Here is a 25,678-nt window from a genome sequence, read left to right on the forward strand (position 1 = left end):
AGACTACCCAAAGACGGCAAACTTCCGCCACGGAAACAATAATCAGCCAACTGTTTAACCACTTTAACCATAACAGTCCTTCACTTAAGCAATTTGTTTCGAGTTTTCAAGATTATCAGGTGCAGTGATGACTTCTACAGCTTTAATCTCTATATATTATTATTATTATTATTATTAAAACAGTTTAACCAGACCACTGAGCTGACTATCAGCTCTCATAGGGCTGGCCAATCTCTATATAATAAAACACAGTGTATCAATATATCCATTTTTTATGGAAGAACCTAAGGGAATATAATGAACTCCGGGTTTAGACTTGCCGACGTCCAGCTAGTGCTAGTTTCTCTAACCTCTGAGTTTTATAAATATAGAAGAAGGCGGTACCTTTGAGACGTTACGTACCATCCTCAGGGTTGGGACTTGCCGTCTCGACTATTGGTTATAGCATCGTTACATCACCACATGTTCATCTTCTAAAGAGAATACCCAATGAATGCTTTCATCTAATTTTTTTTTTACAATAAGAATTGAAAAGATGTAATTAAATAGTTGTAAAGAATAATGATTTTTCAAAAAGAGAAGGGTTGCAAGCAATGGGAAACTGAGAGAAAGGTAGGAGAAACTGTCTTCCTCCAAGATTTCATGGTATAAAAAAAATGATGGATATCCCCCCCCCCCCCCTCTAACCCTCCCTTCTTCCCCTAGAGCACAACATCAATGACCATGACATGACCGAATGGGATGACTGAGATTGCAATCAGTTACTCGTAGCCAATTTATGACCGTGAAATATGTTCTTCGATATTTCAACCGAGGCTGATATGGGGGAGGGGGGAAACTCCCTCACCGACGTCCCTTCCCCCTCCCCTCCGTCTGATGCAAATTGGATCCAGCACGCGATTATTTCACATCGGTGTATGGCGGCCATACTTACAACGACAAAACTACAAAACAATGAGCTTATCTTGCGACTTCTGAACAACCCTAAGCGAGGGGGAATATTTGGAAATAATTCTTCAGAATAAAGCCAACGATTTTGGGAACCTTTTACGAAGCAGGTGTTGTACAAGGCAAGCGTTGTTCCCGCGAACCACGCTGCGTTTTCGTGGGAGTCCCCGCCGCGTTCGTTTACGCTGGGGTCAAACCCTTATAAATCTTCAGGCCATCACCTCCGCCTCCCCGTTCCTCCGGGGGTTCTCCGACCCACAATAAATGCATATCCCACGGGGAAAAAACATTGCCATCTGCATTTACCGCAGTTAGCCTAACCAACGCGAAATCGACAGAGCGAGAGACATCGCCGAATGCAATAACAGAAGATGGGTCACGCGGCGAGCTTTTAGGGGTGTCTATGCTATAAAGCGGAAATCAATAAAGGTGCTTCGCTGCGGGAGAAAACACACAGCGGGCGAGTAAAGGCGCCGCGAGGCGGACGTTGGCGTATTCAATAAGCGTCTCTCGTTGATACGATGTGTGAAGATAGTTTTTACATGACGCCGCAACACCACGCTCTTCTTTATTATGGTATGTCCGAGTGTTGTTGCTTTTCAACAACGAAATTCATTCGCCTGGTTGTCATGAGTGCGGAGAGAAAGGGAATTATAATAGAACCTAACTTCTGTTAATGATTACCTACAGCGTTTAATAACTGGTAAATAAGAAGTGAAAAAAAAACTACAGAATAATGATGAATAAAGCCTGGAGCGTGTTAAGGATGTTATTCGAGGAAGAAAGGCTATAGAAAGAGATGAATCAATGTTAATGCTGCACACTTCTCAAATAAATGAGCAGTGATGGATAAATATCGATACTTGTCAAAACCGTTCGGGAGAAAAAATTAGTTTTGAAGAGCGACTTTAAAAGCTTATAAAAAAAAAGTCTGAAAAATGATAGGTTGAATAGTTAAGTTACAAGTGAGGTAATAATATTATGTTACTAACCATTCATTTCTTTTCTTTCACCAGACTTGGAAAAATGGAAAAATACTGAAATCGAGAGCTTTAACGGGTTTATAACCACACGATGAAAATATCAGAAGAGCAAAAATAACCCTAAACTGGATTAAGAATATTCATATATTTTTCACTCAACATTCCTAGCGCCTCTGCTATGAAATTAAAAGTTACATGTGCTGAAAATTCACACTAGAAAGCGGAAAAATTAGGCTGTCACATGAATGTTTCAAAACTCCAGCCACTATTTAGTAGGTTCGCATATTAAAATACAATGGGGATAAAAACTGTGTTGTAACATATGGAATTATTTATGGATCTCCACAAAGACTCAGACAATAAGAGACAGATACGTTTCCTCACAGTATACTTTCAATGATAGTTATTCATCATCCAAACGTGCATTCTATCAATTAGGGATCTCAGTAGTCATTTTAAAATGTATGAAAGGTATTGCAAAGTGTCAAATTAAATAAAAATATTTAGACTTAAAAGTCCAAAGCTTTCTTAAAAAATATATATACGTATATATATATATATATATATATATATATATATATATATATATATATATATATATAATTTAACCACTGAGCTGTTGACTAAATTACAGATCAGAAAAATTCCTTAATAATGGGCGCTTCTTATACGTAAGTGAAAGGCTCATCAGTATCACATCAAACCCCATACTCACAAAAATTCTAACAAATGCTTCGCTTCAATCATAAAAACTTTTAAATGCGCTATAAAATTTATCTTCTATATACCTGACATAATCAGCATCCTCCACAGTGCCTCTCTAACCATTCTACCGTTAAGCTTTTTCTAGGTTTGTGTATGCCACATACACACAGCATTTTCTATATATATATATATATATATATATATATATATATATATATATATATATATATATTTCTTAACTTCTCAAACAACGATATATATATATATATATATATATATATATATATATATATATATATATATATATATATATATATATATATATATAGAGAGAGAGAGAGAGAGAGAGAGAGAGAGAGAGAGAGAGAGAGAGAGAGAGAGAGAGACACACACACTCTTCCTTGTCTAAACTCACACTGTTCTTCACCTATCTATACTTCTATCGCCTATCTTACCTTATCAAACAAAATCCTACCAAACAACATCCGTGATAAACTAATCAATTTATGCCCCTTCCATTCTCGTGCTCTCCTTTATCACCTTCAACGTCACAGAATGGAACAATTATTCCTCTCATCCATTCCTTTGAAACTTTTCCCTCATCCAGACACACCTTACACAACTCGGTCAGCCACTAACTCGCACTATCAACATATATCATAATTTCTCACTTATAATCCTGTCAACCTCTTTAATTACTCACCTTGCATCCTCAACAGTCACTTCCAGGAGCAATCTCGAATTTGCTCTGAACCTTTCCACTCTCATGTCATTCACCTCTGCCTCTCCTCTTCCAAATACTCACTCCATCGACTCATGACTTCTATCTCTCCATTTGTTCCCATATTTATTTGCTCAATAACTTTTTCTCGCATTTATTTCCCTATAGAACGTCTTCCTTTTTTTACCACCAGTCTATTTCTCTCTCTTTCTCTCTTTTTGATTACCCTATCCATCGACTTGCACACCTGCACATAATCCCTTCTGTCATGTAACTATACCATTTATTATCTATTTCCCTTTATGGAAAAAATTTAATTTAAACGTCCCATTACTTAGCTGTTATCCCCTCTTACTACATTCCAAGGCCTACAAAAAAGCCCCGGATTCCCTGTGATCCCTGTATGGGATTTTACCAACTCCTCATGTACTCCTTCCACATTCATTCTTTAACCATATCCAAAAAGTCATATTTTTTGTCCTTATCATATATGCTCTTCTTATTTTCTTATAATAAAACTCACTTTATCTTAATTACATTTACACAATATTTTCATGCAATATTTGTTTATATATATGTACACAAAGCACATAACCACAAACATATATACATACATACATTATAACATTAACTCTTGATTCCAGCCGGTGATTTCTATTTTGTTAGTAGAACAGATTTTAATCAAAACTTTAAGATGAGGGAAAACTATATATATATATATATATATATATATATATATATATATATATATATATATATAAACACAGAATCACATAGCACATCCAACACATAAATAAGAACTTAATTTCATGGTGTTGCAGTTGTGAAGCACCACCGAATTCTATACATATTTATGATTATATTTCCGAAAGACGAAAGAAAATTACTATCAGACTTTTAATTACTATATGTCATAAGGAAATAAAACTGTATATCACCAGACTAAGGTTACACACACACACATACATATATATAAACATATATAATATACAATATATATAGAGATATATATTTACACACACACACACACACACACACACACACATATATATATATATATATATATATGAGAGAGAGAGAGAGAGAGAGAGAGAGAGAGAGAGAGAGATCGCTATTAAATTACACTGAGGCAATAACAGGCATTACTTTCCACGTCTCGACGATGGCTATAACCAAAAATAATAATCGAAAAAAAAAAAAAAGCGCAACGAAATTAGAACCAATAAAAGAAAGCCGGGCAGCACAATGGCGCAACAGGGTTGTTGATATCTCTCTGCTTCAGAAGATAATGGCAGTGAACTATAAAGCGGCATTAGGCAAATATAAAATCTCCAGCGACCATATCAGTGTGCAAAAATCGTAAGCAGCTCTGTTGCATCATCATAGTTGGAGGACATAATCACCCGGAGAGGAGGAAAAGAGGATTCGCCGAGAGGAATCACGCAAAGGCAAGCGATAAAAAACGACGCTCGGGAGAGCAAAAAATGTTGCGGGAATTTGGGTGGAATTACAGAAACTATCCTCCCGTGATTTGCCGGAATGAATCGACTGTGTACAGAGAGAGAGAGAGAGAGAGAGAGAGAGAGAGAGAGAGAGAGAGAGAGGGAAAATATCAACTTTGTTTTTCCTTCTTTCCCCTTTGAGTCTCGCAAATGGCTGTTTTCGCCGCTTCTGTTCAAGGGAGTCGTGGTGCAATTGTCGGCAAGCTCCTGTGAGGGTTGATTATGAAGTCACTCTGCAGTGGTTCAGCGTTGTTCATTTGTGGGAGCCTTTTACAACGGTAATGTTTCGTTTAGGTGCATTATTTTGTACTATACTTGCCTAAATTTAGACATTTACATTTCGCCATCACGTCAACGTTTTTGGCATCAATCTGTTCATGTCAAAGGGATTTGGGACGTGCTTTCCAATAGTTATTTCAAATATTTATCCCTTAATATCATTTGAAGACCGATCCAGATTTTATTTGGTATCTACTCCGGATAACAGTTTTAAGCTTTACTAGAAATATAACTTACGGACACTGCGTCGTTATTACAATTATTATCATTATTATTAACTAAGCTTCAACCCTACATGGAGAAGCAGAATGCTGCAAGCCCAAGGGGCCCCGATGGGGACGGAGGCCCACTAAGGAATAGAATATAAGTTTTAGGCCATAGGCCAAGCGCTGGGACCTCTAAGGTTATTCAGCGGAAATTGAGAGTAAAAATGTTTGAAAGGTGTAACAGGAGGAAAACCTCGCAGTTACACTGTGAATCAATTGTTAGGAAAGGGTGGAAAGGAAGATGAAAGAAAGAGAATATGAACAGAGGTACAGTTAAAAGAATGAAAGAGGTTGCAGCTAGGGGCAGTGATGCGGCAAAGAACCTTAAGTAATTCCTACAGTGCACCGCATGAGGTGCACTGACGGCACTAGCCCCCTACGGGGTGGAGGCCCACTATAAAAAAATGAATTATATCTAAGTAAAAAAAAATGAAGAAGTTAAAAAAAAGAAACAATGAAGATGAAACAAAATATGAAATGATACTCACTGACACTCCTCAATAAAAATTTGAAATTCTGGCGTTCCAATGAATGATTCAACTACATGGCAAGGAACATTATTCGAAAATTTCTAGAAAATAGAGTAGCACCGAATCACAAAGAAAATGCAAGCAAATTAGAATTGACTACAAATCTAATAATAAGTGGTGGACTGTATGGTCTGAAAAGATCTCAATGCACACGATGATCAGAATTATGAAAACTTCAATAGAATATGCTCAATGAGATAATAGAATGATGGTGCCAGAGATTAACCTGGAGTAAAAAATTTTAATCGAACTCAAGTTTTTATCCAACAATTTAAATTGCCAATCGCCTGTCGAAGACCAAAATGGATAATAAATGTTCAAGACGCACAGAAAAAAAATGTTTATTCCAGACAGAAGATATCGAAATATCTTGCAGGACACCTAATATAAAATTTCATACTAACATTGTATTAATTTTCACCTGAAATACAGACTTAGAGCAACATCTTAGTTCGGTAAAACTATTCCATGTAAAATCAAAACTACTCCTTTTCCGAATATAATAAGCCTCTAGTTTCTCCAAGCAAGCACGTCTATAACCGTTAATGAACCAGGTTCTTCCGCCTTTTTTAAAGATAGTCCAACAAACATGAAGGCATTCACATATCAGTATGTTAACAACAATTCCGTTAAAAAAAAAAAATTAATTGCCATATTCATTTTTACCCGCTGATCGTGGATGAATCCAATGTGCATATAACTTCCAAAAAAGTAACTGATCCATTCACTTACACAAAAGGAGCGTCAGCAGTACGTCGAACATCCCTATATACACCGCCATTTATACTTCAAATTTGCACGCACTCTCACACTTACTGGACCTTATGGAACTTATTTTAAAAAACCTTTTCATACTATCTATCTACACCTTTTCTCCCCCTCTCTCTCCACACGACCAAACCATCTAAATACACAAACGATCCATCCGCTCACCTAAGTTAAAATATTAATCACGTGATACCACAAGACTTCTAACCATATCAATTCTTCTAAAGTTCCATAAACTACGCAAAGAATTCATCTTAAAAGCCCAAGCCCTTTTTATTTAATTTTATTCGATATTCACTCTTCATTTCCATAAAGGAGAGACGACTCAACAATTCCTTCAAATGTTCCCACATCAGCCTTCTTAGATAACTTTAGTCTCTTCCCATCTGTTTGCACATATCCTGCTACCTTTTCTATTCTGTGATTCATTTCTTGTCTCATCTTACCATTATCCATTATATTCCTCCCAAAAACCCCAAAACATATAAGAATAAGCCTCTTCCATTCTTACACTACTCATAGCAACATTCATTGCTCCATCTGCCTGATCTCCATTCTCTGTACTTTGACTGCAACATTCATTCTACAACTGCTGCATCGTAGACAGCCGCCGGCGCAGTTAATCATCCACAACAGCCGTCATAAACATATATTATATACACATATATATACATACATATATATGCATATATACAGATGAATATATATTATTCACACATATATATATATATATATATATTATATATATATATATATATATATATATATATATATATATATATATATATATATATATATATATATATATTCATAGTGAGATATATACACGTGCACATGTGAAAAAAAATATAATATTATATATATACGCACATATATATATATGTATATATATATATTACACATAAAATTACGTATATACGTACAAATTCTTATTAAAGGCATTAAAACAAACCACCTATACATAATCGAGCATTTTTCCTCTAATGGCACCCAACAATACTGAATATAAATGAGAATCAGAAAAGTCCCTTAAATGAGCCTCGAAATATATTTACCCCACACTTTTCGTTCAATTATTTTAGGTTTCTTATTAACCGCATTTTTTTTTCAGAGTACCCCAAACGTACTCAAGACTTGTAAATAGCACCCCGTACTGGAATACTTTAATGGTTGTTTTGGATTTTGGTTTTGTGTTCCATAGAATAATATTCAGCGGAAGTTGTTATCTACCAATTTTTTATATTCTGTCAAATCACTTCTTCATGTCACTCGTCTCATGAGAAAAATATAAATGTCATCATAGGCATCAACTTGACTGAATTAAAGAGAATCACTTCCAAAAAATTTCCCTTTTTTTTTTTTGTAATGACTACAACGTTCATATAACCGCTATTCTTTCGTTGATATAAAACTCCTTTAAAAAATGGTATGTACAATAATTCTAAGTCGGGCCTGGCAGTGCGAAAATTGGGCAACAGATGGCGTGGGCTTCATGTCCGATAGCCCCCCTTCGGCATTAAGTACGACCCAGGAAACCCACTCGGTCACACTTACCGTGGATGGGCAGTGTGAAAGGGGGCGGGGGCGTGCAAGATGAAGTGGTCTCTAAAGTGTGCTGAGCCCTACAGCCACGAGAGGGAATATATAAAAAAAAAGAGGGCGGGGGGCGGAAGGAGGAAGATGAGTGAGTGACGAGTTGCACAGAGAGAGAGAGAGAGAGAGAGAGAGAGAGAGAGAGAGAGAGAGAGAGAGAGAGAGAGAGAGAGAAGGGGACAGGCAGTACGTTGACCAAATCAACCCCATCTATATGATGAGCGTCAATTTATGTAAAAAGTTTTTTTTTTAAATCTACAATTTATGGTGACGTTAATATCAAGTACTTGAAATATTCTTAACGATTATGCATAATTTTCCTATGCCGAACAAGGTTAAGTCCTCCTGGGCCTCTGTAGGCTCATAAGGCAGGCGCTGATCTGTTTCTTAGGCCGACAGCCAGTAGGGGACAGGTTCCACCGGAAATAATCAATGTTATAGTTTAAATGGAAGTGACCAAAATTGGAAAGTAAAATAATTAATTAATACTTGTAAATTTGTCTCTAGTTTCAAGCAGACGCAGAGATATGAGTGGCATACGAAATTTCATAACTTAGCAAAACCCAAGTAGGAATCATGGATTAAAAAAAATGGCACCTGTAGGGTAAAAGATAATATCTATATTGTAATGGACGTGAAGTTTTAAAAACACACACTATCTATCCATGTGTGTGTGTGTGTGTGTGTGTGTGTGTGTGTGTGTGTGTGTGTGTGTGTGTGTGCGCGCGCGCGCGCGCGCGCTTCATAATCTGGTGGTCAGGAGTCTTGGCTCATCGGCAACAGAGCTAGTTTCAATTCCTGGACAAGGCAAAGCGATTTGCACTTGTATCATAATGCTTTGCTGACCTAAAGCAGTATGATTACTTGGTAGATAGATAATCGGCCTTTTTGAGTTGCCGCACGAGTGGAAAGGGGAATAGGGTTATCAACCTAAACTTAAAATTTTTGCTAAGAACTAGAGGTAACTAACATCTGTACGTGACTACAGAAGAAAACATAATATAGGATTTAGGCCAAAGGCCCAGCGCTGGGACCTATGAAGTCATTCAGCGCTGAAACATAAACTGACAGTAAAAAAGTTTGAAAGATGTACCATGAGGGAAAACCTCACAGTTGCACTATGCATCAATTGTTAGGAGAGGGCGGAGAGTAAGATGGATGAAAGAGAAGTACAGTAAAAGGAATAAAAAGAGTTGCAGCTAGGGACCAAAGGAACGCTGCAAAGACCCTTAAGTAATGCCTACTGTGCACCGCATGAGGTGCACTGACGGCACTAACCCCCCAAAGGGAAATATGAATATGTACTGTATTCTTAAAAATATTAACGCGCATACAGAAAGTTCATCATTATTATAAAAAATTCTCTCCTCGCCTTTTCTCTCCCCACCCCCCCAAAAAATGCGGTTTCGACTAAAGAGGAAGTTTTCATTTCAAAGCTGCCCATTCTAATCGGAATCGAGAAAAGCACCATGGTTAAAAACCACTCGGTTAACGTTACGTAAACACACACACAAAAAATATAATTTCTAGACATGTCAAAAGCTCCGCACTGTTATTGACAGCTAATCAAACCATCAAACTGTGAATTAACAAGCATAACGAACTTCCGATACCCTGTTCATTGAACGCTGTCAGTTTTTACTCCTATTTTTTAGCGGAGTACTTAACTATTGAAAAAAATGTGCAATATCAGGGTTAATGCCTCCACCAGGAGGTAATGTAGTTGTTTTTGTAGTGGTTCCAACTTTATCCGCAGAGTTAGGTTTTTTATTTGCTCATCATATCTACTTTTATCGTGTCTCCATTTTCGAACGATCAAAACAACTGACGTCCATTTCCAAAAACCGACTGGCGCCGAAAAAATACTTAATGGGAAGATGTCGCCTTCTCTTTGCAAAGTGTCTTCACAATTTACTCAGAAAAACTTGTTTTAATTTTGGTCATCAAACCCTAATGAAGAATTAGAGGAATTTATTTCTGGTGATAGAAATTCATTTCTCCGTATAATGCGGTTCGGATTCCACAATAAGCTGTAGGTCCCGTTGCTAGGTAACCAATTGGTTCTTAGCCACGTAAAATAAGTCTAATCCTTCGGGCCAGCCCTAGGAGACCTGTTAATCAGCTCAGTGGTCTGGTTAAACTAAGGTATACCTAACTTTAACTTGGTCATCAAACCTTAGGAAAAAATGCTAATTTTCTTAAATCCATAAGGTTTCGAATATTATTTACGAGACTGAACAGTAAGGACATATTACAATACACAATTCTGAGGTTGCTAAATACTGCATAAAACAATATTTGGAAATCTAGAAGCTTTGAGTGCACGGTTCTCTTTAATAAAAAAAAAAAAGTTCTACTTTTACCCGTCACTTCTATACTGAAACGGATTACTCAAAATTTTTTATTTCGGATTCCTAGCTTCATACTGGTCTGCACACCCATTTATCATTACGTCCCTTAAAATAATCTAACGAACTAGTTGGGTCTACTCTTGGTAAAAAATTGCCTTCAGTTTTTTTTTTTTCAGATACCCAAAAACTTCTGAGGGATTTGACAAATTATTTTAATGAATTATAATTTTTTTTAAGTGGCCCTTACTTCTGCCAGATCACAAGATCTCTCTAAATTTCAAGAGCCAGGCTTCTCATCCTCACCTATAGGAGTTCCTCATTACTTTCAAGTTCTTTCCTCCTATCTTTTGTTTCTCTGAAGTGAAACAAAGAGGTAGAACCCATAGGCATTCTCTCTCTCTCTCTCTCTCTCTCTACAGATGAACGACTAACCTTTCAATTTGTCTGTATACATTGCAAGTTCCTCAGTAAAAAACTAATAATTTTCGAGAATCATGGTCTATCAAGTTAGGACTAACTAGTATTTCTGTTCCCTAGGTAATCTGATAGGTCCTCATTCACTGAGGATGGCGACTTACTAAAACTAAAAAATTAGGTATTTATCAAAAAATTACTCCTTTTTTACAGAAATAAGTAGAAATTTAATTAAATAAATTATTTTTTCTCATCTAAAAGTCTTCCTCATTATCATCTACTATTTAAATTTTTTTTCCTCTGACTTAAGCATAACTCTCTCCAGTGACATGCCGGACCACTGACCCAGCCTTTGCACATGTACGCACCTGGTAGCCCAATGAATCACTTGAACATAACAATAATAAGAACGTAAACCGGTCTGGTAAGCGAATAAGAGAGAGACTGCCAACGAGGGTATGAGATAAGGGAATGGCTAGAGGGGCCAACAAGAGTAAGGAAGACAGAGGGAGGGAGGAGGGGAGGAGGGTTTAAAATCCGAAGGGAGAAATATATGTGGGAGGCAAGTGCGCACCCTTTTAACATCCCTAAGGATTAAGTCCCGAACACGCCGAGAGAATAGAAATGCGACGAACCGTAAACGCCCCCGACACACGATTTAGTGCCATTTGAAGGCAATGAGATGTTTGTTTTTCGTGATGAGTTGTTAAAGGATCGGCCAAGAGAGAAAGACAGAGAGAGAGAGGGGCCTCCCAAAACTGACCGACGACCTATACCTATGGTTTTCCAACGCGGTCTCACTCCGAGGGATCCCGAGAGGTTCCTTCTCACTCCCTCGCCCCTGCCAATACCCACGCCCCATAACTCTCGTTATCGCCCTCATCACCGAGCTTTCGTAAAGCTCATTTCGCCTTACATTTCAGCGTCCGGATCGCCTCTACGCGACCATCCCTAAGCAGGACGAAATTCGCAAAGGGCAGCGAGTCCATTACCAGTCAATGCCATCATCACCCTTATGAGTGATCGGGAGGTGGTCCGAGCAGCCGCCATACCCACCCTAAAAGTAAATTATTATCGAAGCTTAAGCCACATCAGAGGGAAGCTCATCGGGGTAAAAGAGAACCTGTGACGAGGCGTAATAGGGGTCATCCGGTAAGAAAAGAGGCACCTGAATAGGGTACAGTTATAAGCAAGGAGGCTGTAGTTATAAGTAATCCACGTGTCAGCAAGGGTTACATGTGCTCCGAAGGGAACGATGAGCCACGACACCCTACAGGACAACAAGGACCTAAGGGACGTTACCACGAAGGGGCACGAAGAGTCGATGAAAATAAAATAATATGGGGAGTTAGGGTTGGAAATTATATAGTATGGGATTTATAACTGCTGGTTACGGTCAAGCGATTCTTATTCTCCCTCCCCGTGGAGGAAACACTGCAAACTTAAGGGTCCGAACTACGTTAAAATATAAACCTTCAAATGACTTGGAATCGGAAGGAATTCGGCGACGTGATCCTCACCCCCATCGGGGTGAAACCATTGATTTTCTGGTATTCGAAAGACATTCCCTGACACAACGAAAGTGTCCTCTGCTATTCGTACTACTACTTTTACTACTGGGGAGATAGGAATATCGATAACAATGTATTATGACTATACATAGCCAGGCAAAGATGGGTTTAACTTGCCTTTTAACACAAGGATTAGTAAAACAGATTACACACACTATGTACGTCAGCAAGCGAGCACGCACGCGCGCGCACGCACACACACACACACACACACACACACACATATATATATATATATATATATATATTATACATACAAACATACACGTGTTTATATATATTAAGTCTGTATGTACGTACTGTATATATATATATATATATATATATATATATATATATATATATATATATATATATATATATATATGTATGTATATAAATGCTTGATATCCAGGTACTGCGCACATAAGCTATCAAAAGTTTATACGTAAAAAATTTAACACGCGAGTTTTCCGGCAAAGGGGAACGCTGAACTCATTCTCCAGTGACTTTGGTAATTTATTAAAGACAAATACGAGTAAAGTTTAGCTTGCAAAAAGGCAAACATGCAAGCAAAAAAAAAAAAAAAAAAATCGGTGAAAAACTCCACTGCGATTTGTATATTTTAACAATCTTCTTTTTTTATTATAATAAACGATTACTCCTCAGAGTAATAATTCACACAATAAATACTAACTACTCAAAGCTAGCATCAAATATGTACCTTTATATCTGAATAAACTACTTGTACTTGCCGACTGACCGACTAATGATATGGTGTCAAGACTACTCAGGCCATCAGTGCCGATAATGACCGATTAATTAGTTTCTATAAACTACTGTTCCAACGACTAAGGTCAAACCCGATGTTAATTATTAAGCAGGGAAATAACAATAGAACAGAATACGGAATTTTGCCCAAAGGCCAAGCGCTGGGACCTATAAGGTCATTCGGCGCTGAAACTGAAACTGACAGTAAAAGGGTCTGAAAGGTGTAGCAGGAGGAAAACCTCGCAGTTGCACCATGAAACTATCGTTAGGTGAGGGTGGAAATTAAGATGGACGAAAGAAAATATGAACGGAGATACAGTAAATGGAATGAAATGGGTTGCAGCTAGGGGCCGAAGGAACGCTGCAAAGAACCTCAAGTAATGCCTACAGTGCACCGCATGAGGTGCACTGACGGCACTACTTCCCTACGGGGAAAGCAAGGGAGTTAGTGCAGAACACTTTACGTTAAAATTCGATCATGCCCTTACTTCAAGATTACGCTTTCGAGACTCGACTCCGCTGAATGAAGTTGACTGTTTCCGAACCAGTTACTAGTAACAGGATAGAATCGTGTTAAAAAAGACATGCAGTATTCTAGTAAACCTTGCAATTACATGGATAAATTCTTAGGAATTTAAGGGGTGACCTTACTTCAAGAGGTTTCAGCTCAACTCTTTGAAAAGTTATTACAGATAAACTAAGAGGTCATGGGGAAGTTCGTGATGTTATGGGTAATTCATGCTCAAATTATGATTAAATTCTTAGGAAGTTATGGGAGAATTTTTTAAGACGATCAGGACAAATCCAAGTTATGGATCAAAGCTTTGGTTAAACTTTTACGACGTTACGGATAAATTCTAGCATGGCCTTTACTTCTCTGTTCTTTATTAAAAATATGTGAGCAAGGCGGAAAGACCAATTAATTAATACGCAAGGAATCTAATTAATCAACCGAGCGCCTTGGGTGATTTTAACGATGGTTTGAAGAGTTTAACAAAACCTTTTCAACATCTCAGCACTGCCTCCACACCTACAGAGCACACACAAAAATTAAAATCTTTCGTAAAGTATAATCTTATGCAGCCATGTAACAGCAGCAAAATTTTCATTGATTATAATAAACAATACAATTTCCAAAATGTTAGTTTTATTACAAACTACCGATCGCCTCCTACCCAGAAGCAATACCATAATCACCTGTAATGAATGAACCTGTGCTACTCAACTGTGGAACTGAGCTATAATTGAGCATTTTCGCACTTCATCTGGGTTTTCGTGATAATAAAAAAAAGGAAGATGCTGATGGACTCGGTCCATTGTTTAAACGAAATTGTTGAGGCAAGACTTTCAAATACTACAAGACTGTCAACAGTTTCCCACTGCGGAAAAAGGGCGGTATGGAGACCACGCTGACAAACACTAAAATTCTGACGAGTTTTCCATATCCTCATCGAAGAAGCCACACAAGATATAAACACGCAAACTCACATCTCAAAATGGGTATCCTACCGATGGTTACATGCATAAAACTTCTATAAAGAATTCCTCTGCTTTCAAAGAAATGCAAAGGCACTAGCGCCTCTAGGGGGGTTACGCCGTTGTGCCCATGCTTGGGAAGACGGCGTTAGGGCAGCAGGGAGGCGATGGGCCGCTGGGTTTGTTTACCTAACCCTTGACCTGCAATCTCCATAACATTATCACAGACACCCACACTCTGCAGGGGGCCCCTATGAAGGCCTCTCTCTCTCTCTCTCTCTCTAGCCATCACGAGAGGCGCTTCTATCCTCACACCCCACCCCCTCTTAACCCATCCATTCCCCAATCCACACACCCCATTACGTTTCTCGTGTGTCACATTAATATTCCACATAAATACTAACACCAACCAACCTTCCCTTTCCATAAGGAGGTAATGGGCCTCTTAACTAAGCGTCCTCACTCATTCTTTCTAAGGTGATGGCCTCACTTTTTAGAACTTGATATATTACTGTATTTACTTATCTCCTTTACGGAAGAGTTTGGCCGTTACACGCAAGGTGATTATAATCATCCACACATACACGTATACACGCTGTCTATGTATATATGTATATATGTATATATATATATATATATATATATATATATATATATATATACACATCTGTGTGTGCACATGCATATATACTCATACAAACATACACACCAGCTCATTGTTTCTCATCCTGTACTACTATCCAAGGCATCGTAGTGTGTGTTGTGATGGCAAGATAACGAGAAAATGAAAAGAACACAAGAACACGAGACAGTGTTCAATAATAGAATTCGTTGAGATAATGAAACCTCGGCAACTCGCAATGTGGTGAGATAGCATCAAAATATTATATACAGGAAAACCTTCAAAAGAATGAGCGTTGAAATAGATAAAATATAATAAATTGGATGACAACAACCCAAAGAAATCGGGGCATGAAACCCTGACATGAATAAGGTGACGAGAACGCCCACAAGAATGACAGAAAAAGACAAGCAGATTAAATTTGTAAAAAAAAAAAAAAAAAAAAAAAACACACACACATCAAAGGAACCTACAGCATGAAAAGGCACAGTACAATCATATGAATAAAGCATTGTTTCACATATTTTCACCCTGAGTCATATTCTCTAGAGTTCAGCTTTGGACGCTACTCGCCAAAGTTATTAGTGTAGGTTGAGTACCCTTTTGAATCCACCCCCCTTTCTCCCAAAAGTCCTATGAGTCCTTTCGAGTAACCCAGTCCAGAAGGATGGTAATGAAAGGACAACACGAAACTAGACGATGGAAAGACGACCTCCAGCAGTGTCTACACTCCCTGGATACTGGAAACCCACGTGACGGCTGGACTGAGATGGCACGTATGAACGTGGCCTGAACTTGTCCAGTGCGAGAGGTAATTGTTCATATAATGTCCGATGGTCATTGTGGCAAATTAGGACGAGATGAAAGTTTGTAGTCACTGAACAGGCAGCGCCTGAACGAAGAAGCACGTAACACCTTCGTCATGTTGAAAGAGAACCTTCCAGTGGCCATATGCTTGAGTCGATTGAATTGAATTGAATACAGAATTTAGGCCAAAGGCCAAGCACTGGGACCTATGAGGCCATTCAGTGCTGAAGCGGAGACTGACAGTAAAAAGGTGTAACAGGAGGAAAACCTCACAATGCACTATGAATCAATTGTTAGGAGAGGGTGGAAAGTAAGATGGAAGAAAGAGAATATGAATGGAGGTACAGTAAAAGGAACGAAAGGGGTTGCAGCTAGGGGCCGAAGGCAAGCTGCAAAGAACATTAAGTAATGCCTACAGTCCACCGCAGGAGGTGCACTGACGGCACTATCCCCCTAGGCTTGAGGGTCTTGTTCGAGCGTTCTGGTTCACGAGTATGACGTTAGGTTGGGGAATAGGGAGGAGTTGGGTAGGGATGGTGGGGGAGGTGTTCAACTATCATACTGTTCGTACTTCAAAGTAACTGACCCCAACCCTAATTATTTTCGCAAGATAATGAATCCCTCAAAATTTCTTTGCACGTTTTACTCGCGATTCTGTTGTGAAGCTGAAAAAACGCATTTATATGATCATGTTGCAAATACTCTTTTCTTTCTCGTCTAATGAAGGAGATTATGTGCAATAAGTTTACGTGACTCTTTTTCATTAACGGGATAAAAACAGAAGTAAAAATTTACAGAGACAAAATACAACGGCAAAATCCAGATCGGACATAAAATTAATTAAATATGCAAAATCAAAGGCGTACAAACATCAAGGACCAGAGACAAACGAAAATGTAAGACGTAAATTGTCAGTAAAGGGTAAATAATAAAACACACAAATGCTATACGCAAGTAGTCGCCCTGAAGTACAGAGGATCGTTAAGCGTTAGCCCTGTTGTCCACCCAAGTGCAAATTCCGTTCGTTACATGGGGAAATGACTAATACTTACGTTAAAATAAGGTTTTATTCGCTCGCGTACTTCTGCCATTCTTATTAACTAGGGGAAAATGGGCAGACCCAAAATCTCTCAAGACCGCTATGTGATCGAACAAAACACCAGTTACTGAGTAGTCCTCCTTTATTCTACAATCTGCGAACCATACAAAAAATCCTAAAAAACTTACTCGCAAATAATAGATAAGCTGAGGACAACTCGAAGGTCAGTTTTTTCCTGGAAGTATAACAGTGCATTTGAAAAAAAAAAACATTGTTTCTTTGGCGAAGTTGAAATCCATCTCAAGTGGTTGCTAGCCCCCTGGGGGTAAAAAGCCATACCTTTGAAGAGGCTCCGACCCCACGGGAATAGTAAGAACAAAAAACTTCGCGTCTAGCCTGGAGACGCTTCCGTTCCTTTGGAATCAAATGGAACGACCATTAGCAAATATTCCGAAAGGTACCACGCATGGCCAAAAACACACGCTTATTTCAAGTAAACAGGAATACCCCTTCCAGCAAATATTGGCAGACACTCTCATGCATTCACGTCACTCACTCACTCACCGGTGCATGTCCCACACGTCGTGTTTTTGATAATTCTGACGTCCACGCGTCATTATTCCACGTAACAAGGCGAATGTTCGCCTCCTCGATCGATAATAAATAACTGTTTCATTTACTCGATTTCCTGGTCATAAAAAGACTACATACCGTTAAGAACACTAATATTTTCATCAATAATAATCATTACCATCATAATTCTTCACATGTAGAGACTTGACCACTAAAAATACCAAGCAATGCTTTAGAGAGAGAGAGAGAGAGAGAGAGAGAGAGAGAGAGATTCAGAGAGGGGGAAAATGTCACGTTTTCACTCGGATCCTTAACCTCGATTTATCAATATTTTTTTTTCTTTTTACAACAGTTTCACCTGAAATTATTTACGAAAATAGACGACAGAGTTTCGGGTTCCTCTCGTTAAGAGTTAAAAACAAAGGAACCAGTTATTGCGCTTAAAGCAAAAGTTTGGTCGGATAAAGGAGTCAACATAAGGATGTGCAATTTCTAAATCATAAGTAAATATTCAAAAGAAACTAAATTCGTGCAGGAACAAATCAGGAATAAATTCAAAACTAAAATCTTTTTTTTTTTTGCCAAATCATACGCCCTATGAACACAGCATCCAATTCTGCATTCGCGCGCTCTCTCTCTCTCTCTCTCTCTCTCTTGCGCGCTCGCGCGCTCCAAGAGGGGTGAGTAGCAACAATGTAAACTGGTAAAAAAGAAGAGAAGTATATAAAACAAGAGACGCACCGACGATTTTTCATTACCAATGTCTTCTCCTTTTTACGGCCGTTCCACATTTTTCTATTTAGACAGTGGCGGTGTATCCAACACTTAAACAACGCCTTTTCCTCCAACAAAGAGAGACTGCATTTTTTGGAGAATCCTAAAGAATAGGTCGTCGGGAGGACTTCCTCCACTTCCTCCTTCCCCTCCCCTCAAAAGCTCTCCCCATCCCCACCACCCCCACCCCAAACAGGGTGAGAGATCTCCTCTTCCTCCTCCATCTCCACTGCGGTCTCCTTCCCCCCTCCCCCCGGCCCCCGTTCTAGCCGTCCTCCTCCCATCCCCGCGAACTGCCTACCCTTATCTCTTTGCGCTTTCATGTTCCTCCAACGGGTGAGATAGAAAGAAAAAAAAAAGGCAAAAATGAAAAAAGGAGAATAAAAAAGGCGGCGTTCTAAGGGCATGAGAGCGTTAAGTTGCACTCGAAGCTTAAGGGCGAAGCAAGCAGGAGCTTTGTTCTGGAGGACAATGCAACTCGTAAGTGGTTAGTTAGTGCCATATAAAAAGGGGGATTTAACGTGAGAGGACAGCAGAGAACATGGTCGTCGCTTTCGGCCCTAACCATCCGGGCTGTATCAAAACACTAATTATGAGTTGCCCTTTACGTAATAAAAAGAAAGAGAATGAGAGAAAATATAAAAGGGAAGAAATGGTACGCAAAGAGAAAACCGGACTCAACTTTTGTTACTAGCGGATCCACGCGTTGTTTACGCTTATCAGTTGGAAGGGAGGAGGAGGAGGAGGAGGAGGAGGAGGGGAGGAGGAGGAGGAGGAGGAGGAGGAGGAGGAGGAGGAGGAAGAAGGGAGATGGAACCACAGGACATGAACTTTGAACCTCAAGTCTATATTGCAAATAGTTAGGTACTAATATAATAATGTCCGTAAATGGAAACCGGATTAATGACCATTTTAATAAAATTTTATTGAAATATCGCAAGCCGTGTTTTTAATACAGAAATTAGTATTTATAGAATCGACACAAAATGGCTTTGTGACTCCTTTAAATTTTTTCGAGGCTCTCGAGTGGAAATTAGAGGAATTAAATTTATTAAATTTATTTATTTTTAGTCAATGTTATATATTTATGTATTATTTATTTAATTTTAATTATTTTTTAAATTTACTTTTATGTTTATTTACATTCATTTTATTTATTTATTTTCATTTATTTTTTATTTATTCGGGTATTTTTATTTATCTATTTTCATTTATTTTTATTAGTTTTACTTATTTTTAATTATTTTTTATTTAAATTAAATAAATTAAATCACATCCTTTCTTTCACTGAGAGAGTGAGTTGCATCTGTATGAGACCGTTTAGGCCTGCTGAAAATATCACTACATCTGCCACGGCTTCTACTGTCCCTAGAATGAAACCAGAGTCATCACGAATTAAAGAAAAAAGTTGATCTATTCAGCGCAGGTCAGTTGAAACAAATTGTTGTAAAGCTTTAATTACTGCAAGCAGAGCAAAGAGTCATCTGAGAGTAACTTAATGCTTCTAAATATCACCACCAACTATCTAAGCTATGGCTGGACTTCTTGTCCCTCAACACGAACTCTTCGCATTGTCCTGCGTCATAAGAGGACTTCTTGTCCCACAGCATAAACTCTTTGCACTGTCCTGCGTCATTAGAGAAGTGTTACAGGTGTCCAGAAAAGCATCAAAAAGGAAAACCAGACTTTTCTGGTGAGATTTTTTTCCCAACCTAACAACCTCCATTGCCAGGGTACTGGTTCCTTCCTTTGTGGAAGGCTCTGTAGTTAAAAGGTACTGGACTTTCCTTGACAGAAAAGTCGTAGTTGTGGGAGCATTAGGTCGGCAAAAGGAGTCCACATCTATCTGGCAGAGGCTACAGGGGTTCTCATGCAAGAAGTCGAAAAGGTACCTGGTACCTGAACAAGCACAAGCACGCACAAACAAAAGAAACCTGAAGACACATGTCTGAAACGAACGTCAACTCAGCATTACGAAAGCACAAAGCAAAGCTCCCCCCCCCAAAAAAAAAAATACAGCATCCACTATCCTTCCTAGCAGAGCGAATGGCCTTTAGAGTTACGCGAAAGACTGATATAAATACTGGAGTTCATATAAATACTGGGGTTCATTTCAACAGCTTCTTATAAATTTTCCAGGCCCTAGGGAAAACTCGTAAGTTATAACACGACAGTGAGAGGTTGTTTTTGATGAGAACACTTAGCATTATACTCAAAACTGAATGAGCATGGCCTACAATGCTCAATACACGATAAACGAACAGCAGGTTACAAACATTATCTACCCGACACTGAAGACGCCAGTTTGTGCAGAGCTAGCAGTAAAATTAATATGCACTAAGGCACTGGAAAAATCTACAGCGAAGCTGTCAAAAAACAAGCCAAAGGCATATTTTAATATACTTCTACGAATATAAAACCCACACTAACAAAAGTTTTCGTATGTTTAGTATAAAAACAATTAACTGACATCACGTCAAAAACTATTTTCAGTAATGTTAAGGAACACTGGACAAGAGGGAGGGAGCGGGGGGGGGAGGGTAATAACGGAAGGGAGAAGAGCACTCGAAGAGGAAACAAGGAAATTTTGGTAAATGAAATACAGAAAGGAATATAAAAACAGCGGCTGGGAGTCTTTCGACTCGTAAGAAGGAAGGCAGCCTAATCTTCCGGATTCATTTTTTGAAGAAAACTTCATAAAAATGAGGTTATTATTCAGTACGTATCAACTCGCTGCTGTTCTGTTTAAAATAACAAACGAACTTCCTTCCATAAACATGCGCAAAAACCCTAGAATATGTTAAGTACAATATTACACACACACATATACATCCACATATATACATACACACACACACACACACACACACACACACACACACATATATATATATATATATATATATATATATATATATATATATATATATATATACATACTATACATATACACATACATATATAAACCGACACAAATGATCTACTCAGAGTAAACAAACCAGGATATCCATGCCTAAACAAGAAACAATTATACCAATTCACGACATCCTATAGCCTTAACAAGTAGTAACAATTATATATCAGCGATAAAGAATGAACCACGCTAACAAAGGCAAAAAAAAAAAAAAAAAAAAAAGACGAAAATAAAACCCAAGAAACACTCTACTCCTCGTTCCTTTTCTTCCTCTTCTCCACGCGAAGCACCGATGACATCATAATAAATCGATCAGAAGTGTTTCACAAGAGGCCAGACCTGTCTTTATGACAGCGTTTCTGCTGCAAGTCTACTTTTTAATTATATTTAGCAGGAGTCCTAAAAACCCTTCCGGTTGCCCCTGGCAAATACAAGTCTGGAGGCGCGAAATGAAATGCTGTACAGAAATAAGAAAGAAAATAAACAGTGAAAGATGCACTAGAAGCATGTAGCGCCGAGTGCCACGCTTACCCAGCTTTCTCGAGCTCCTAAGATACGTACTGTGTATGCATGACCGAGAAGCGGTTTTAAAATGAATTGCCATCGGGTACCCAAGCATAATATGCGTGTTATTACGTAAACGGCTTAAGGCATTCGAAAGGTCAATCTGAAGTCCAAATGCACTGCGATTACAAACGCCGCGATTGCAATATCACTCTATTTCCTAAGCCTAAGTCGAAGTCCGATACGTGGGTTCGAAATCGGTGTTCTCTCACGGAGAAGTCGTCGACGGCAGTACTCTTAGTCCAGACTTTTTTTTTCTCTCTCTCTCTCTTAAAGTGTGAATTACTTTACCTGTTGCCTGAGGCGCGATGATTCTCGCCGAGCCTCGACATCCTCCCCTCCTCCACCATTCCCAGCACCCCCTTCCCCCTCCGAAATCCGAAGGAGAGTGCATTCATGTCGATAACCAACGTGAATTTCAAATCGTGAATGGAACCACAGGAGCAGACATGACATCTTTGCGTTTCTACAGGTGAAAACTACATAGAAAGAACACCAGCAGAAAAAAATACCAGAAGTGAGGACTGCAATGCTGCATTCCAAGATAAGTAAACATTTAAAAGAAAAACATCTAAACAGAGACCGGGATACGCATTCTACACCTTAAGGCGCTGCCGCTGGAATTGCTCCGGGGTTCATTCTGGTCTGTTGAGAGAGAGAGAGAGAGAGAGAGAGAGAGAGAAAAGAATGAGCAGGTGCGTGAGGTGCTCTCTCTCTCTCTCTCTCTCTCTCTCTCTCTCTCTTTCAGTGGGCGAGTCTCTTTAGTTATGGAGCTGTGACCTCACACTAAAATTTCTTAGAAATGGACGAGAAACAAATATGCACTAACTTTCAATGCGCCCAAGTCCGGACGCCCGCTTTGGCTAAGGTAAATAATATTGATCGAGAGAGAGAGAGAGAGAGAGAGAGAGAGAGAGAGACCTAAACATACATACAGGCCTGGAATATCACTCCTAAACCAGTTCTTAATGCATGATTAACCTCTTTACAGGTGCACGCGAACCAAAGCCACATCATCTTCCTGCTTATTTTAGTAGACTATCTTGTCCTCTCTTACCAAGTTTAGCAAATCTCCAGCTGATCAGGAAGATGATTTATTCATTATTATTATTAGAGAGGTAGATCTACTATTTAAATGAACAATGTTAACTTAATGGTCCGCCTGAACTCTTTAATAACCACTGCGATACTAACAATGTCATTCACACTTGGGGTACATACATTAATTGGCATATTCCGTCAGCCTTCGAATAAAAAAAGTAAAACGGGCATTTGATAAGCCTTCTACAGCAACGATCATGAAATCAGTCTTTGATGTCATGTCATTCAAAATCATCTTCACCTTCAATGATCTGCACATATGAAAACCTTCAATGCTAAGCAAATGAAATATTGCTTCATGTTATCCAGAGAATGTGAATCACTTTCTAGTAATCAGAAAACAAAAAGCTTCTTTGCGTTTAATTCCTGGCTTCAAAATAGCATATCTTGAATACTGTACTTTCTTACTGCGAAAACACTGCAACAATCAAATTACAATACTATGATAATTTCTGACAATTCTAAATAAGGAGACATTGCTCAATTATCAAATCAACCCAGTTCTGAGTTCCCTTCATATTTCGTTTATCGACACCATGTTTTCTGATTACTTCTGCCTCAGATACTTTTAGGACCTTACCGATTATTATTCAGGTAGATCCTACTGTCTCATATGGAAGAAAAACAACTGGCACCTCCCTGGAAACCTTATAAACGTTCCGATTCACTGCCATGAAATTGTGGACAAAAGAATAATTTCGCTGAATAATGAATACCAGTTGGTGCTAAAAATACTGTACGCCTATCAGACGATTACCTTATCTGAGACGAATATTATTTCTGTTTACTGAGAGTAACTGTTAGAACAGAACAGAATAGAACAGAATACAGAATTTAGACCAAAGGCCAAGCGCTGGGACCTATGAGGTCATTCAGTAAAAAGGTTGGAAAGGTGTAACAGGAGGAAAACCTGGCAATTGCACTATGAATCAATTGTTAAGAGGGTGGAAAGTAAGATGGAAGAAAGAGAACATGAAGAGAGGTGCAGTAAAAGGAATGAAAGGGGTTGCAGCTAGGGGCCCAAGGGACGCTGCGCAGACCCTTAAATAATGCCTACAGTGCACTACCCCTTTACGGGGTCTTTACTTATAAACAAAATATCTAAACCCTTTACGTACTGACAATTTTTTTTGGGGGGGGGCAAGTTCTCATAAAAAATATATTCGTATCAATGACGGTAGCAAGAAAGGCACAAAACCGTCCACAAAAATAAAATTTATATTTTGGGAAACAGTCCAAAACTGAAACCGCATTAACCACATTTTCATAAAAAAAACCCCACAAGGTCGTGGACAATTAGCAAGACGCATGAAATTCGCCAAATAGAGGTAGTAGTTACGTATTCATCTGAACTACGTAGGTTTCGCTCTCTTCTCCCTGTTGCACCAGTAGACAGCGGTCCCGAATACTTTACTAGAGACAATTTCACAATAAATGAATATACTGAAATTTATTGTATATGTTCATATATATGTATGTATATATATACATAATATATACACACACACACACACACACATATATATATATATATATATATATATATATATATATATATATAATATTGCTATCCTCGCCTCAGACAGAGGGAAAACGAATTAGGCTAGTTTCCTAACAAAATGCCTGTTAATTAAAGCAATGATTTCTATTGTTAGTCGACTGTTGTGGGTCACAGCCAGTGTGGTCAAAGGCAAAAGGCTATCGTTCTCATCCCACAAGAACTGCTCCAGTACGGAAGGTTAACAGCCTCTGGTGTAACTTTCTCAAGAGAGAAGGGTTTATATAATATATACACACATATACTGTAGTATATATATTAGAAAATACCAAGACAACGCTTGAAATGTTTTCGCATTTTTCTTAACATTTTCGCTGCTGAGGAATAAAACTACAAAAGTAACAACTATATAAGAGTGAAATAGCAATGCATAACTATCAAGTTTTCAATCTGCACATACAAATTCCCACACTTGCACAAACAACAAGAGAGAGAGAGAGAGAGAGAGAGAGAGAGCCAAACCCTGAACAAGAAAAATGTTCGTCAATTTTCCCCTTTGTCGGCGCTGGGCTGGACCTTTTGACGACTGCCCGAGAGGTCTTCGTTATCAATCTAATCGGCGGCGTCGCCCATGGCGGCAGCCTGAAGCCCCACCGGATCACCGATATTGGGTGTCGGTGGCCGCTGTCCTTCCCACAATGACACAGCCGGATGTCGCCGCCCGAACACTATTCATATCAAAGGATGCCGGCCGATATCACATGATGGGAAGGGTCAAATTGGAAGGACAAGATACGCTTCATCTTGCCCGACGTACTGTAGTAGCATTGGGGGCCACGTTGCAAATGAATCTCTCTCTCTCTCTCTCTCTCGTCACTAAACTACAACCATCATTACATAAGTAAAATGACTGATAACACAGCAATAAT

At 38.7% G+C, this 25,678-nt stretch overlaps 1 protein-coding gene across 4 annotated transcripts in view; it reads right to left on the reverse strand.

The window, feature by feature from the left end:
* The window catches only part of LOC136847512 (Fanconi anemia group J protein homolog), a 924,459-nt gene that overhangs the window by 30,828 nt on the left and 867,953 nt on the right, over positions 1-25,678 (reverse strand). The gene's annotated exons all lie outside the window — the stretch shown is intronic.

The sequence above is a fragment of the Macrobrachium rosenbergii genome, chromosome 2, assembly GCF_040412425.1.
Source record: "Macrobrachium rosenbergii isolate ZJJX-2024 chromosome 2, ASM4041242v1, whole genome shotgun sequence".
In the NCBI taxonomy this organism is placed as follows: domain Eukaryota; kingdom Metazoa; phylum Arthropoda; class Malacostraca; order Decapoda; family Palaemonidae; genus Macrobrachium; species Macrobrachium rosenbergii.